Raw genomic sequence first — 16392 nt, 5'->3', positions numbered from 1 at the left:
TGTTTTGGAGAACTGGGATCTTTTATATCACGTCAAAATTAAGACTTTTCAATGCCCAAGAAGAACTGCATTGAAATTGTTATAGGGATTGTGTTGAATCGGTAGATTGTCTTTGGCCTAATATTTCATCTTATGGTATCTTGTTCAACTTTTTTTTCAGTGTTTTAACATTTTCATTTTATAAATCTTTTACTTATATTGGATTTATTCCAAAATTTTCTTTGAATCTATTATGAATGGTATTGTTTCCTAAATTCTTTCTATGTTGTGTTTATCACTTGTATATAGGAAAACACCTGACATCTGTGTAGAGTTTTTATCCTCTTGTTTTGCTGAATGTGTTTAGCAGCTGAAGGAAACCTTGTCATTGCCCTTGGTTATCTCCCAGTACCATAAGGCACCATTACTGAAAATGCCACATACTTGAGGAAAGAACCTGGAAATAGCAAGCTGGCCCTGACTTGGAAACTTCATCTCTATGGCTAGCTTTCATAGTGCTAGAAGGTGTCATTTATAGTGTGGGAGGAGAAGAGTAAAACCATTCTTTCCATCTGTGACCCATCCCACTTACAATAGAGTCTGGCCTGACAAGGCATGCCAACTGTGCCATAGTAGCACGAACAATACAAAAGTGATGATGGAAATGACCTCTGATTGAATTTAATTCACACTCCACAAGAAGAAACCTACCCGGCATCATCACTGGGCCAAGAACCTGTTGTTTCATGGGTAATAGGCCATAGGTGAGAACCTATTACTATTTTATTACACCGAGATCTAATGACACAATTCTATCCATATATTATTGCATCTCTGAACCCTCATCAGAGAGGCTTCTGTTAGCATTAGATTGTGCTTAACAAAGAGACACACAGCCAGCCAAGCTCCAAAAAATAAAAGGCTATAGCATGCTCGGCCCTGAATGGAAGATCTACACTGTAGTTTTCCTTCCAAACCTCAAATATAATTGCAGAAGAGGAAGAAAAAGAGTGTAAGAGTAGAGGTGGCAGATGGCTACACGGAAACAGTGTTTTCAGGGCCCAACAGGGCAGCTGCACCTATGAACTCTTAGAAGTTGTAACAATATGCACACACCTAGGGCAAGCTCAACCGGACCAAATTTCATGATAGAGAGGCAAACTGGGCATGAGACCTTAACCCTAGCTGTGGTGCTATCAATAATTCTTAGCTAAGAGCGGGAAAATCCATTTCTCTAAGAATATAACTTTGCTAAGGGGACCACATTTCAATGAAAGGCCGCATATCCAAGAATATTTGGGCAGGATAAATTGGTCTTGATGAATGCTTCAAAAAAAAAAAAAAAAAAAAACAAAGGACACAAAGTTGTTTGTATGGGAAAGAGGAGGAGAATTAGAGAAGAGAGAGAGTGTGAGTGAATATGATTAAAATTCGCAAAGAACTCTTGAAAAAAATAAAAGTAGACCTTTTCTTTGGAAGATACAAAATGGTGTCTCCAAAAGCCTTAGTCATTAAGGATTTAAAAATGAGAGATGCAAAGAACTCAAGAAATTAGTCATCAAAAGACAGCATAATCCAATTTAGAAAAAAATAGAGTACAGATCTAAACAGAGAACTCTCAACAGAGAAATCTAAAATGGCTAAAAGACACTTAAGGACATTTTCAACATCCTTAGTCATCGGAGAAATGCAAATTAAAACAACTTTGAGAGATTCCATCTTACACCTGTAAGAACGGCCAAGATCAAAACCACTGATGACACCTTTTGCTGGAGAGGTTGTGGGGAAAAGGGAACACTTCTGCTTTGCTGGTGGGAGTGCAAGCTGGTACTGTCTCTTTGGATGTCTGTGTGGCGATTTCTCAGAAAATTAGGAAACAACCTTTCACAAGACTCAGTAATACCACTTTTGCATATATATCCAAAGGATTCTCAGTTGTGCCACAAGGACATGTGCTCAACTATGTTCATAGCAGCATTGTTTGTCATAGCCAGAACCTGGAAACAACCTAAATGCTCTTCCAATAAAGCACTACACAGAAGAAAAAATAATGGCATCTTGAATTTTGAAAGAAAATGAATGGAGCTAGAAAACATTATTTTGAGTGAGGTAACCCAGACCCAGAAAGGCAAGTATTACATGTACTCACTCATAGGTGGTTTTTAAATAGAAAGCAAAGAAAACCAGCCTACAAACCAGTATCCCAGAGAACTTAGACAACAATGAGGACACTAAGAGAGACTTACATAGATCTAATCTACATGGAGAGTATAAAAAGACAGGATCTCTTGAGTAAATTGGGATCATGGGGTCCTTGGGAGAGGGTTGAAGGGAAGAGGGGAGAGACAGGGAGGGGAGCAGAGAAAAAAGTAGAGCTCAATAAAAATCAATAAAAAAAGAAAGAGAAAAAAATGAAAGATGCAAATTATAACATTGTTGAAAATCAGATTAGTCATCTGAAATTTCATCCAATTAATGATTTTATAAATATATTTTAAACTGCACAAACAGATTTTTAAAAATAAGTGTTTAACGTAAATTGACATCTCCATAAAGATTGAATTTGAATATTGCAAATACTTAATAGTTTAGTAAAGAATATTTGCTTAGAACATAATTAAGGAAAGCAGTTTTTTAATGAAAGCAATTAACATATTCACAGTGCTTCTATTTAATGTAATTGCTTAATATTAATGTGCAACATCAACGGTTTAAATTAGTTTTTATTTGATATAGAACATCAAAGCCTTCTGCAGAGATTAGATTTAGCTAAATGACCTGTATATCTAGAGGCTTAGGGTGTTTAAGGATAGAGATTGGAGAGGCATTTCAACATAATTGACAATTATATTGGAAGATCCCATTATTGGCCTTTGTAGTCAAAGTTAAATCATTGAATCTTTATGATATAACTATGCCTAAATTTCAAATGTATGTGGTCCACTGTGAGCTAGGATCAAACGGGCAGACATACACCCATCAAGGAAACATGTCAATGAAAGCAAACCACTTTTTAACATAGCATACTTTGAAGTGACAGCTACCAATGTTTTAACTCTTCTACAGATTCAGTATTGCTTTCAAGGATGTGTAGTTAGAGCCAGCAGGAGCCCTGTAGCTCACTCTCTTACAAAAGGAAGATGAATTTCTATCAAGAGAAGCATGCATTTTCAATTTCCTCCACACATTTCCATATTTGCGCAAAGGTGTCTAGAGGTCATGAGTATCTTTAAATCTAGAATAAATACCTTGCTTCAAGGTAAGGTTTAGTGTACTACTTCCAACAGTGATCAAAAATTTCATCAGTATGAGATGTTGAAGTGGACAGGGTGAAACTTTGATGTTAAGCTCTCATCATAATAATTAGAATCCCTGGGTTTGGATGGATGGCTCAGCAGTTAAAAGCACAGGCTGCTCCTCCACGGAACCTGAGTTCGATTCCCAGCCTCACATGGCAGCTCCACAACTGTCTATAACTCCCATTTCAGAGCACCTAGCTCCCTCACACAGACATACGTGTAGGGAAAACACCAATGTGCATTATAAAGAAAAGAAATTGGAATTCCTTGAATCACAGTTATTTGTGTATTTTAAGTTGTAAATGTTAATCTTATATTAAAATATTTCTCAGATATGTAGGGTTTGGAGCTATGTAAATTACTTATATTCATTTCCCAAGTTGGCCCCTGCCCAGTGGGAATATCTACACAAGGTACTTAACAGCTCCGTTACCTTACCTATAAATATAAATCACAAGAGCTACATCACAAATGTGTTGTAACAATAAAAAGAAAAAATACTATTTTGATGCATAAGTTAATACCTAGGACACAGTGAACATTCAGTAAATTTAGTTAATACTACAGTTCTTTCTAAATTTTCATAGGAACAAAATTATTAATAATTATATCTAATGCAATGTTTAACACAGTGTTTTATAGTATTTAACTGAACTGAATTTTCTTCTCCTGTGTACTTGATCTTCATTCTGATGCAGACTTCATGCTCAGAAAACCCCATTCTGATTCTGGGGACATTAGAAACTTCTTCTAACTGTTCTGAAATCAAAGTGATGCTTAGCACCCCATTTTCTTGGCTTTCCAGTTGATGAAGAAGCTATGGGAAGGACCGTTTTTACAATGTGTGGCTATTGCATCAAGAATGTAACGAAGGGCAAAGATGTGAAAGATAGTCAGTAAATTTCTGTTGGATGAATTAATTGAAATAACAAGTAAACAATAGCAGACCCGGAGCTTATCTGTTCATGCTGACAGTAACATTTATACAAAGGGAGAATTTACATGCTCGTAGTATGGGTTGAAATAGAATCGGTAAGTATGTTTGCATTAGTGCACTCTGCCGTTTTTCCTAACAGTAAAGAAGCCACTTTCATGTTGGTAGCCATGTCATTTAAATTAGTTAGGAGTGCCCATAAACTAAAGCAAATACCACTATGAACAACAGTGTTAATCTCCGAAGTCTTCTCTTCAATTCCAGAAAAGCCTTTCATTTTTTTTCCCACACTCTGGTTATAGTTAAAACACAACCCTCAATCTTGCCCTGTTCTTTTCCCATACATTAGCAGAATTCTCCTCTGCTGCTTTGATCTCATTTGTCTCCCGAGCTTCACGCCTCCTCAGCAATGATATTCTCACCTTGAATGTGGCCTTCATAATCCTTTGTTGATGATAATTCCTAGTATCATGGGGTTTTTCTTAATACTACCTAGGATTGTGGTCTGAGTCTTTCAACATTTTTGAAATTAAAACCATGCCTATGGGAGATTTGGTTTCTCAACAGGCAGCTTTCTATAGAATAAAACTACTTTTCCTTTGAAAAATGTGTAGCTATTACCTTTATAAAAGCTCAAAATCAACACCAGAATGTAAATTGCAAAAAAAAAAAAAATTCTCTGAGGAGAGTGACAAAGTGTTCACATTTTGTTATGGTCAGAGGTGAGTGAAAACACATTAGTAGCTCTGAAATGACTGATTCCTATAAATCCTATTGATTGCTGCAATAATGATCTGAACTGTAGGACTATAATAACTATATGTTGCCTACTAAACTTCTGTAAGCACTACTGTACATGCAAAACGACATTCTCTCAGTAGCTTTTAATGTGTGCCCCATGTTTAACATCATGCTATCATTGATTTGTGGAGTGGCACCCGGATGTCATGCAGCACAGTGCAAACAGTGGTTTCTCCATTCTCTAGTATCAGCGCCTCACTTATGCTGTTCCTGTTGACCATTTCCTTTATTTTGCTTAAACCTCATTTAAAGGTACAGTTTAGTATAAAAGCTAATGGAGACGGAGGAAATGTTTCCTTTGGGTAACAGGGTGCAGCTAAAGTAGGAGCTCTATCTAAACTCACTACAGCAATACAGTCTGATTCAGTGATTTTGAGATGGTCCTTTGGGATTTTGAAATGTATAGAACTCTGTCAATTATATGTTGTTTTAATAAAGAATGAGACTCCACACCATTCTACATAAGTGTGTTCCTAACGCTTTCTGTCTTTCCTTAAAAGTTATCTATTCATTTTTTCTATAAATTTGGTTTTCAATTGTTTGGCTTATTGAAGGATCTATGGCAATACATGGTTTAAGTGAGTTTTTTTAATATTTATTTATTTATTATGTATACAATTTTCTGTCTGTTCGCCTGCAGCCAGAAGAGGGCACCAGATCTCATTACAGATGGTTGTGAGCCACCTTGTGGTTGCTGGGAATTGAACTCAGGACCTTTGGGAGAGCAGGCAATACTCTTAACTGCTGAGCCATCTCTCCAGCCCGGTTTAAGTGAGTTTTAACAGCAAACCCAGTTGCCACACCCACATCTCTGCACACGCTTCACAGCTGACAGCAGGTTCTGGTTGCTGTCCCTCCATTCATAATCAGACTGTCATTTTCTGGTACTGTCTTCTCGTGGGCAAACTGGTGAGCCCTCAAGTATAGGCCTCTCTCTAAAGAACAACTTCAAAATACTTATCTTAATTCTTCCCTAGGCTCTCTAGTGGGAGGCCAAATCATATCATACCTCAGGTACCAAGTCTCCCCTTTCAGGTTTAAGGCTGGGAAGACAAATCAAGAAATCTTGTTTAGCCTGACATAGTGGCACATACCTTTAACTACAGCACTTGAGAAACAGAGGAAAACACTATGACTTCAAGGTCAGCCTGGTCTAGGTAGAGAGTACCAATCCATTTAAGGCTATGTAGTGTCTCAAAACAATAAGAAAAGAATTGTAGTTTGTGACTTCTGAAGAAAACCAAGCCCCCAAGCAGATAGTCTTCCAAAGGCGAGTATTTATTCAGCAAGAAACAAATTGATAGTTTCTTATCAATTAATATTACTTTATGTATGGCTCACTCTCCTAATAGACATGAGCAGAGGAGAGAAAGGGTGATCAGTAAGAGTCAAAGACCAAACTGCCACACCTATCTATTCTCTGTAAAATAAATACAATTGCACAATAAGAAAGGGGTATAATTGTATGGGTTTTTTTTTTCAGACATAAGTGAGGTCAGTGTTGGATGATTCTGTACTATTAGTTCTGAAATTGCTTTATCCCCAACTCTGTAGGAAAAAAAGAAACTGAAGGTCCAACTGGTACTTTGGTGTGTGTAGCCAAAATGAGCTAGAAAATGACAGTGATGATAATATAGTATGCTGAAAATTGTTCCAGTGTGAAGAACCTTATTTTATGAAATTCTGTCAATTTGTCTATGAAATGGTCATTACTATTATTCGGTATGCTCCGCTAGACCTCCCATGTAAAGAAGAGGCTCAGGGAAATTAAGTTGCCCAAGGACAAATCCAAAACTCCTGTTCTGAAGCACTGCACAACCTTCCTTATACCAGATAGTCAGATGGTCTCTTGATGTAGCAATTCTCAACCTGTGGGCTCTGACCCCTTTGGGGTCAAGTGACCCTTCAATGGGAATGACATATCAGATATCCTGAATATATATATTTACATTATGATTCATAACAGTAGCAAAATGACAGTTATGAAGTAATTGCAAAAATAATTTTATGGTTGGGGGTCACCACAACATGAGTAACTGTATTAAAGAATCACATTATTAGGAAGGTTGAGAACTATCATCTTAAAGGCAAAGATATATTTCAACAAAAATATCAGTGTGAAATATTATTGTGTTAGGCTAGCATGACATCCACCACACTACAGAAACACCTTATAAAATATTGTTGTGAAATATATTCGTACATCGCCCTTTAAGAAACAGAAAGCAAACAAACAGAGCAGCAAGAACGGAGTAGTACATCTACATTTATCATTCTTATTTATCTCCAAAAAAATGATTGTTTACTATTCTAGATCTAGAAATAGAAAGAAGATAGGACACAAACAAGAGCTGAGATGTTATTTTAGTATATAGGATTACAAGTTGGGGATGGGGAGGAAGGGCCATCTAAGACACAATATGGAATGTTTTCCAATTTGCTTTATGTTAACCTTGTCTACAGGGGCTTTTTCATGAGCTAGAGACCTATCATATTATTTCATTTCAGGAAGAAAAAATGGAGATCTAGACTACTAATTATTAGAAAAAGGAAACTATTTGACTTTGGAACTCTTTAGCTCTGAATTGACAAACCTTTGCCAGTGGTTTGACCTTGTCCTTTCGATCCCTGCCAGCCTCATCTGAATCTTCTCCCTCACTGCATCGCATGCATTGTTGGGATTTCCTAGTGTTCCCTCTTGATATCTCTACATCCTTCTCCTTCTGCCTGTCCCTAATATCTCACTAATGTTCAAAATCAAAATGTGTCTCCCCGTCTTCCGCTTAGAGACTCTGCTGTGGTTTTCCCTTATGGTGTAGCCAGAAGAGGAAGCAAGGAAACAGTATATCCTGTTGCAATTCTTGTTTTGAACTTGCACACAATTTCTCCTCTCAGTCAGCTAAGCAGAGAAGTATGAGAATATTTATCCCGGCATATTCCGAGGATGTAATCTGTTCTCACTTTCTTACCAAAAGTGCAGTGTCCGTGGCATTTTGTCTTTACCAACATGGCAGAATCCTTGACCATTACCCGGATAATTGGCACAAATGATCCTGATAGAAGCCATTGATGTCAACAACTTAGCACGTTTATGGTAGTAACTCTTTTTATGGATGAAAACTTTTGCAGAACCTTAGACATCCTTGTAACACGAGAAATGTCTTGCTTGGACTTAGAGCCTCTTTAACTGAAAGTGAAGGAAGCTCATAAACATCTTGCATTAACCACATTCTTGCTTCCCCTTGCTCATCACACAGTAGCCAAGACAATGTCCTTTTCACAATAACTAATAACTAATAAATGTGTGAGGATCTCTGATGAGTGTGTGAGATATTAAGGCTGTATTCTAAAAGACAGACACTTCATTGTTGTAACAAAAGAAAAAAGAAAAAACCAAACACATTCCCTCTGCTAATCTCCCTCAAAGGGTGTTTAGAAAGCAATTTTCATTAAAATGTTCTGTTATTCATCATCGCCAGCATCCACTAAAACATAAATAATTATCTAAGTTTTCACCAGAATCTTACTGTTTGTTCCTCTGGCTATAAGAACACAGACACAGAAGAATAAATATCTTAATAAAAGAGTAACCATCATTTCTCTTATGTATGGAAATCAGGCAGAAAAGCATACTCATTTTAACTAATCCGAGGCTTCCAGAGAGATACCTTTAACACTAATCTTAGCAGGATCTCTAATAATGTCTGGTATTTAGATAATGTATTATTTTCTAAACATTTTAATTGATTTGTTTTCTCATAGGGAATCCCTTGTAGAACAGACCAAAAATTATTAACCCCATTTTACATCTAAGAAAATTAATTTTCAGCTAGATTAAGTGAATTGCACAAAGTATAGCTTATGAGTGTTTGAGTTTAGACTTATTAAGGTTTTCCTTTCGTGGGCTCTTGCGAGCCTGCCCCTGTATTATGCATCTATTTCTTTTTTATGTGCATTTAGAAACATTAGCTACCCCAGAATGCATTGCCATCTGATTTGGCTGAATGTTACATACACGCCTAGTTCTAAAGAAAAACCATGTGTATCATAAACCTGCACCAAGGTTGGACTGGCTAATCTTAATTAGTGGAGTTTAACTTACCTGTATTCTTTATGTGTGATGTCTGCTCCTCTCACTTTCAGACTGTACCCATTGCTTAGACTTTGATGTCTTCATGGTGGCCCTGGGTGAACACTACCCACCAAAAATCTATTCCCATTTCTACCCTGTGTCCTCAAAACACTTATGCCTCATGCATCCGGGACATGCAACCCTAATTCCAATGCCTCAAACAAAGCAGGCATATTTAGAGAAAGATTTAATAAAGCTGAATTAAACCATTGCCTTTGCACATACTGCTCTCTTTGCAGGAAAATTTGAATTAAAAAAAGTCTTTACACTTTTAATTTTTCCTTAGTGTAATATAATTTACCCATTCCCCCATTTAGAACTGCTAATTTAACGAGGCATGTTTTCACTGGTGAGGGCTATGGCAGCTAAGAAACTGAGACACAAGTATGACATGTGAAATCATTTCTTCCCCACTGCCTGTCTCCTAGAAGAAAGAGAGTGGCCACCTCTATAGACTGTTTCCCTGCCTGGAATCACTGTTGCATTCAGAAAGGAATTTAATACCAGATCTGAAGATGACTTCAAGAAGAATCTCAGACTAGTTGCTAGGATACAGAGGAACTGGAAACACTTGTGCAAAGATGGATTGTCTAGATGCAATCAGCTTCATCTCTCCACTTCCACGTTTACAACAATGGAGAGCCTGATCCAATCTAGTCTGTGATGGCTCATTTTAAATAATAATGAAACATTGTAAAGTAAATGGAGCTCCTAGACTGAAAGAGTACAAAGACAAAAGGAATGCAGAGAAAGAAAATTAACTTTCAATGAAACTTATTCTATGACAAGTAACTAATATGTAGTTATCATCACGTCCTGAAAGTCATCATAGTGTCCTTATTATGTAGGCGAAATCCTGAGTCTACATAATAAAGAGAAGTTAAATATTTCCCCAACGTCGTTAAAAAACCTATTCCTGTGCACAGCTACATTTCAACCAGCTCCTTGAACAGGTGGACTCTATTTACTTTAAGTAGGAGTGGTAGAACTTGAATACCAAGTGCTTTGCTATGCTTTGGATAAGGATATTACCCCCAGATGCACATGTTTGAATACTTGGCTCCGAGTTGGTATCCCTGTCTTGAGGTGCTGTAGAATCTTTGAGGTTGGAGACATGGTGAACAGAGATAGGTCATCTAGAGATGGGCCTTTGTGAGTTTCAGCTTAGCCTCACTTCTGCCCCTTGTTTGCCTGCCTCCTGTCAGTCATTATGATGTAACCAGCTGCCTCGTGTTCCCATTGCCATTCCTTTCCTTGCCATGATGACCAGAATCCCCTCAAACCCAAACCTTAAACAGAAACAAAACCTACCTTCTTGTAGCTGTTTCTGTCATTGCACGGTCACGGAGATAAGAAATGTAACAAACCCTATCTTCATCCTTCCAGTACAGCCACATAATGATATAATATTGTCTTTGGTGTTGTAAGTACACAGAAACAGAGGGCCATAGGATTGTTATGTCCAATTCTATGTCACCAGCACCATCAGATAAGAAGCAACCTTTACACTTACTCTTCATCACCGAATCCTCCAAAACGGGATGAAAATAATGATTTATCAAGCATTATATATTGGGGTCTAGTCAGATTCTGCATTATGCAGTAGATACCTGAAAGGAAAGAAAGTGGGGTATATTGACATAAAATTTTGTCCAAATTCAAAGGGTGTTTTGCATGTGTATATATGTTTAGGTAAGTAGGTATGTGTGTTTGTTGAGTATGTCTAGCTAACTAGCTTTCCCCAAGGATTACCTGCAATTGCCTCTGCCTCTGCCTCTGCCTCTGCCTCTGCGTCAAGTACTGAAATTACAGGCAGTCACCATGCCTTCCCTGCTTGAAGTGCAGGCATTTTATCCACTGAGCCATCTCCCCGATCCCTGATGAATCTTTGGGCTGTAAACACTATGCATTAGCTTCCTGAATTTCTAATTCAACATTAGCACTCATGATAGAGCTGATTTCCCCTCCATACTGGAACTGAGACTCTTAAAAAGTAAAATGATTCACAGTTATGCACACACACACACACACACACACACACATTTTTTCAAAGTGGACTTTCCTGAGATGTCAAGGCGTCCTTCAATAATTGTGGCTCTTTCTCTGCAAGCTATTGTAATGAAGATTACTTGTTTGATTCTGAGGGATCTGCCACTGTACCAGGCATGAAGAATATGTGATCAGGGCTCAAGCGACGTGCAGTCTAAATTAGAGAGACAACGTGTTTTAAAGCTGAAAAGGTGATTAGAGTCTTGACTTATAAGTCACATGTTCAAGTTTATAAAATCTGTTGTTCTTCCTTTTCTCATGTGACAGCTCATGAATATCCTGAGATGGGGAGGAGAGCAATAAAAGCATTTATGCAACTGTATGCAATTGCTTGGAAATACTATCCATTTTAGTGAGTTTATTACTGGACAGCTGTTTACAAATTTGGGAGCAGATTGATCTACGGATGAATGAGTTTTGGTTGAAAAAAAACGAGGAACTCAAGAGGCCTTTGCTGTCCTTGCTAGTAATATGCTCACTAACCAATCTTTAATTTTTCCCACAGGGAGCAGATTTATTTTTCCACATGAGTTGATGGTGGTAAATATTGTCTGAACTATCGTGGCAACACTATAAAATATAAAACATACCTTTAGGGACACTAAAGTGCAGGCAGGCAGATGGACACACACAAGCGCGCATGCAAGAAAAAAAGAAAGACAACCTCAAACTCCAGTACTGAAAGGCAGTGTGTGCTGAAGTTCATAAGGGTTATTGTCTCCTTGTCACGGAGGAGAATAGATTTATGTGGCCTATGTTAATGTCAAAAGACAAACGTCCCCTGAGAGTCATTTTTTTAAAAAAAAAATCTTTTGTTAAGACTATACTCTCAGGAATCATTTCTATAGTTTCTTACTAGAGAAGTTTCTCTTGCTGTGTAGAATACTAGAAAAATGTTCATTAAGAGCATAGGTTCAAAATCATCATAGATCATTTCAAACCCCAACTCTACCTCTTGTGTGACTTTAGGCAATTTACTTAAACTTAATGAGCCTCAATGTCTTGTGGTGAGAAAAGAGACTAATTACAGTATCTTAGAGTTACTTATAAGGAAAGAGGAAATAGCATTTATAAAACAACTAACATAGTGCTTGGGACACATAGGTGTTCAATAAATAATAGAGTCACCGTTATCAATATGCCTAGCTTTATTTAGCTTTTAAAGTGTTTTGTGTATAAAGAATTGGAGCCGTGATTCTTAACCACACTCCATGAAGTAAAGAGGGTCTATTTGGAAATCAGAGAGATGGTACAATGCCTATGTTTCAAACGTTCAAATTCACAGTGTCTCTGTTTTCTCCCTGGGCAAGGGGAGGAGTAATAAAACATAACTCAGAAAACAACTGTGAGAAGTCAAGCAAGAAATTGTATTGGCATGGAGCCTGAATCATGACATGTATCCTGAAACTGTTACCTTGAAATACATAACTCTGTCTTAACAGATCACCTTCCAGTGTAATCAATTACTTATCCACTTTATCCATGCTTTCCAAATGCTTGAAGGAAAGCAACTCCTTTTGGGTTTTTCTATCTCCATGATCCCAGAGGCTGAGTAGCAATAAATCATCAATTTTACATAATACATAAATGAATATAAATTTATTTTCCAAAAATCACCCCTAAGAACAACTGTTAGTTTCATAACCAAAAGGAATAGGTAGGTTATAGGATGCTTGCATTTTCAGTCACTATAAGTGAAATCTTGTTTCTATGCAATAAATAATAATATATTCTATTAGAGAAAGGAGCAGGAGAAAATTCAATGATGTCACCTACATGTCTAATTAATTACTAGTTCATACAGTTTTAAATTCAAAATGTCTCATGCTAGCTAGACATTGTGTAAGACTTTACGGGTATTATCACAAACAAAGCAGACTTGGCAGAAGCTCTGTAGAATTTCAGGTCAGTGGGGAAGACAGACTCTGCCAAAACATGGAAAATTATGACATTGATAATCACCATGAACAATGAGACCAGGATGCCATGGAAACACATGTAAAAGAATGACAATTAGCAAGTTTTTCCTCTTTTGTTTCAACATTTTGGCCAAGATACTCTAAGTTGTTTACTATAGACCACAAAAACCCATTAAGAGGTAGCCCCCAGGCCCTTGTCAGCACTAATCATCTCCTTCTAGCCCATAAAAGAGGGGGATTGAAATAATTCTGAAAGGAAATGAATGGAAATGCAGGTTTTTTTTCCAACTGGAATTCTCAAGAGTAAACATGTAGTGGTACCTTCAATGACCACTTCTTGCCTCTGGTAAGGTCAGGGCTGTCTCCCTGTATGCACTTAAATCGACTATGGACTGGATGCTGATCCGTAGACACAGGTTGACTCACCCAATATGTTTATCAACAGAATGCCCTCGGTAGTCTGCCCTGATAGCTCAGCAGTCTGGGGTTTATAAGAATGTGTAACTAGTGACTGAGTCGAGACAACAGAGTGTTACAGCAAAGGGAAGGGAGCAAGATTAAGACCAAGCTAAACCATTCCAAGTAAGTAGACAAGAAATCCTGTGAGGCAAATAGGAGTTTCTGGAAAGATTCCACTTACCGGGATCACCTTCTAGGAAAGGGGACCTTTAATACAGGGTCTGAGAGGGAGCGTCAAGTGATACCAGCGAATCTGCTGCTGCCGGCAAACCTCATCATCTCTCGGTTTCTGCATCGCACTGTGATTGCTTTTGGGAACTCAGTCCGATCTGACTCCCAAAAATGCCGCTCCTGGCATGTGCATATATATCCCATCACCACTTAAAAATATAGTACACTATTTATTGGTGTGTGTGTGGTCTACACTACAGCACACATATGTAGGGTCAGAGAAACACATGCAGGAGCCTTTCCACCACTGGGTACTGAAGAGTGACCTCAGGTCATCAGAATTGGCAAGAGTGTCTTAACCACTGAATATTTCTCGGGCCCCCAGCACATCTCTATTCGAAAGAAAAAAAAAATCTCAGGTCCTGAAGGCTGTCGGTGCAGACTGAAGGCGGGAGGAGGGCTTTCTCTGTTCTGCTGAGAAGTATCCCTGCATCTATGCGCAGAAACTGCTCTGGAAGGCAGGGTCCTCTGGAAAGTGGGATCCTCAGAGCACATTCTTTTTCTTATTGTCTCTGTGGCTTTCTCCTGTCTCTACTTGACACCCACGATGGGAGTGAGAATGCTCTGACGTGTTTTATCTGTCCTCCGACACCTTTAGATAACTTCTATGATAGAGAGGCACAGTCACTAAACCCCCAAAGCGCCTCGTATCCCAGAACAAAAAGTCTTACTCTTTCTGTTCCATCATGCAAATATCAGTTATGAAAGGTCCTGTATCCATCCAGTGTCACTTTACACACAATCGTGTATCCACACAGTATCTCTAAGCAAGCAGCTGATGTTCTAGGTGATCCTTTTTATTTGAAGATAAATTTGAACTACAGAGAACTCCATTTTCATACAAGTGTTTGGCTCTGGCATTTAAGAAATGGGCATTTAGGAAGGATTGTAGGTGCCAAGGAGGTCAAGAACATCGCAGGAAAATCCCCTGGAATGTCTAGCCTGGCTTATGGGAAGTCACAGAGTCTGAACCAACAACCAGGGAGCCTGCATGGGACCTACCTAGGCCCTCTGCATATATGTGATAGTTGTATAGCTTGGTCTGTTTTGTGGAATTTTTGGCATTGTGAGTAAGACTGTTCCTCATACTTTGGCTGGGTCTTGAGAACCTATTCTTCATGTTGAATTGCCTTGCCCAGCCTGAATACAGGAGAGGTGCTTGGTCTTAAAGCAGCTTGATATGTTATGCTTCGCTGATACCTATGGGAGGCCTGTCCCTTTCTGAAATAATAAGGAGGAGGGATGTATTGAGGAAGAGGGAGTGGAAGAGAGGGAACTCCTGTTCACATATCTCTCCTACATATTTTTACACATAATTTAAAAAATAAAAGTCTTTAAAATGATAATAGTGGGAAAATAATAATAAAACTGGGGTTTCTTTGTTCTTTCAAAAATCCATTTTGAAATTCTAAGTTAAGTGCTAGAATACATGTTTTTAAATAGTTTCCCTTTTATTAGAAGAGAAATAAACAGAAAATTATTGATATTCACAAATGGGCTTAAGGACTGATTTAAAATTTAATAAAAAAAATAATAGTTGACTAACAAATTACTTTCCTGCTTACCTTTGGGGTCTATTAGCTAATTTGGCCTCTAAACAAAATAGCATAGTTTGGTGATTTAATCAACAAGTATCTGTTGTTTTTTTCATAGTTCTGGAAGCTGGAAAAAGATATAATGATGTTCAAAGATGGTGCCCTGTAGCTGCTTTCAAGTGACCTTTGTTGCATGACTGAAGCTCCCTGAATCCCAAATTTATAGAAAACTTCAGATAGAAAAGCACACCTAGAAAAATCTGCTTCTTGATTAGGAATGCTAGAAAGATACAGGACATTGTGTAAGGTGATGCTGGAAAGGAAATGGTATGGCACAGTATAAAAACAGGTTTCCCAAACAAGGCAGAAGAAGACATTTTCTGGACTAGAAAGAGCTTTGGGGATTTAGTAAATGTGCCTCTAGCCTGTAGAAGTTACCCCATTTCTCAAAATGTGTCAGAGTGTTCTCATTCTTATGCTGGGCGGCTGGGTAGAAAAAGGAGCATGCTACAGAGACCACAGCACAGAGTGTGTGTCTCTTCCTGCCTTACAACCGTGATGTCCTCTAACACAGTCGCCTCCTTAGGAGTCCTGGCTCTGGAGATTTCCCATTGACAGGATTTCAATATGAGAACTTTGGGGCACAATTTAATTAATGAGTAACAACGAGCAACGAGCAATACCTTAGACAGTAGGGGAAGTTTTTTTGGTTTTTTTTTTTTTTTTTTTTTTTTTTTTTGAATTGGCAATCCCTGGTCTGAAGAGATAGATAAGATAAGTGATTAAGAACACCGGCCTCTTTTGCCAAGGATCTGGTTTTGGTTCCCAAAATCCACAAACTGGCTCACAACACTCTGTAAGTCCAGTTTCAGGGGATATGACTGCTTCCTCTGATCTCTGTGACCATATGCATATGTGGAAGCAAACAATTATACATGTAACCAAAAAAAATAAATATTTTAAGAACTTAAAAATTGTCTTATATAATGAATTTTAGTCACTTTCAGCCACCTTCATTTCTCTCTCTCATGTATCCCCCCAAATTATATATTTT

General features: G+C 38.0%; 1 pseudogene; it reads left to right on the top strand.

Annotated features, from left to right (window-relative positions):
• Window positions 1-12011: 12011 nt before the first annotated feature.
• Window positions 12012-12096, top strand: LOC126504851 (uncharacterized; annotated as a pseudogene).
• The last annotated feature ends 4296 nt before the right edge of the window (window positions 12097-16392 follow it).

The sequence above is a fragment of the Alexandromys fortis genome, unplaced genomic scaffold (assembly GCF_014885135.2).
Source record: "Alexandromys fortis isolate MF-2015 unplaced genomic scaffold, M_Fortis_MF-2015_v1.1 scaffold_32, whole genome shotgun sequence".
Classification (NCBI taxonomy): Eukaryota; Metazoa; Chordata; class Mammalia; order Rodentia; family Cricetidae; genus Alexandromys; species Alexandromys fortis.
The sequence above is the reverse complement of the archived record's forward strand: the minus strand, read 5'-3'. Positions and strand labels throughout refer to the sequence as shown.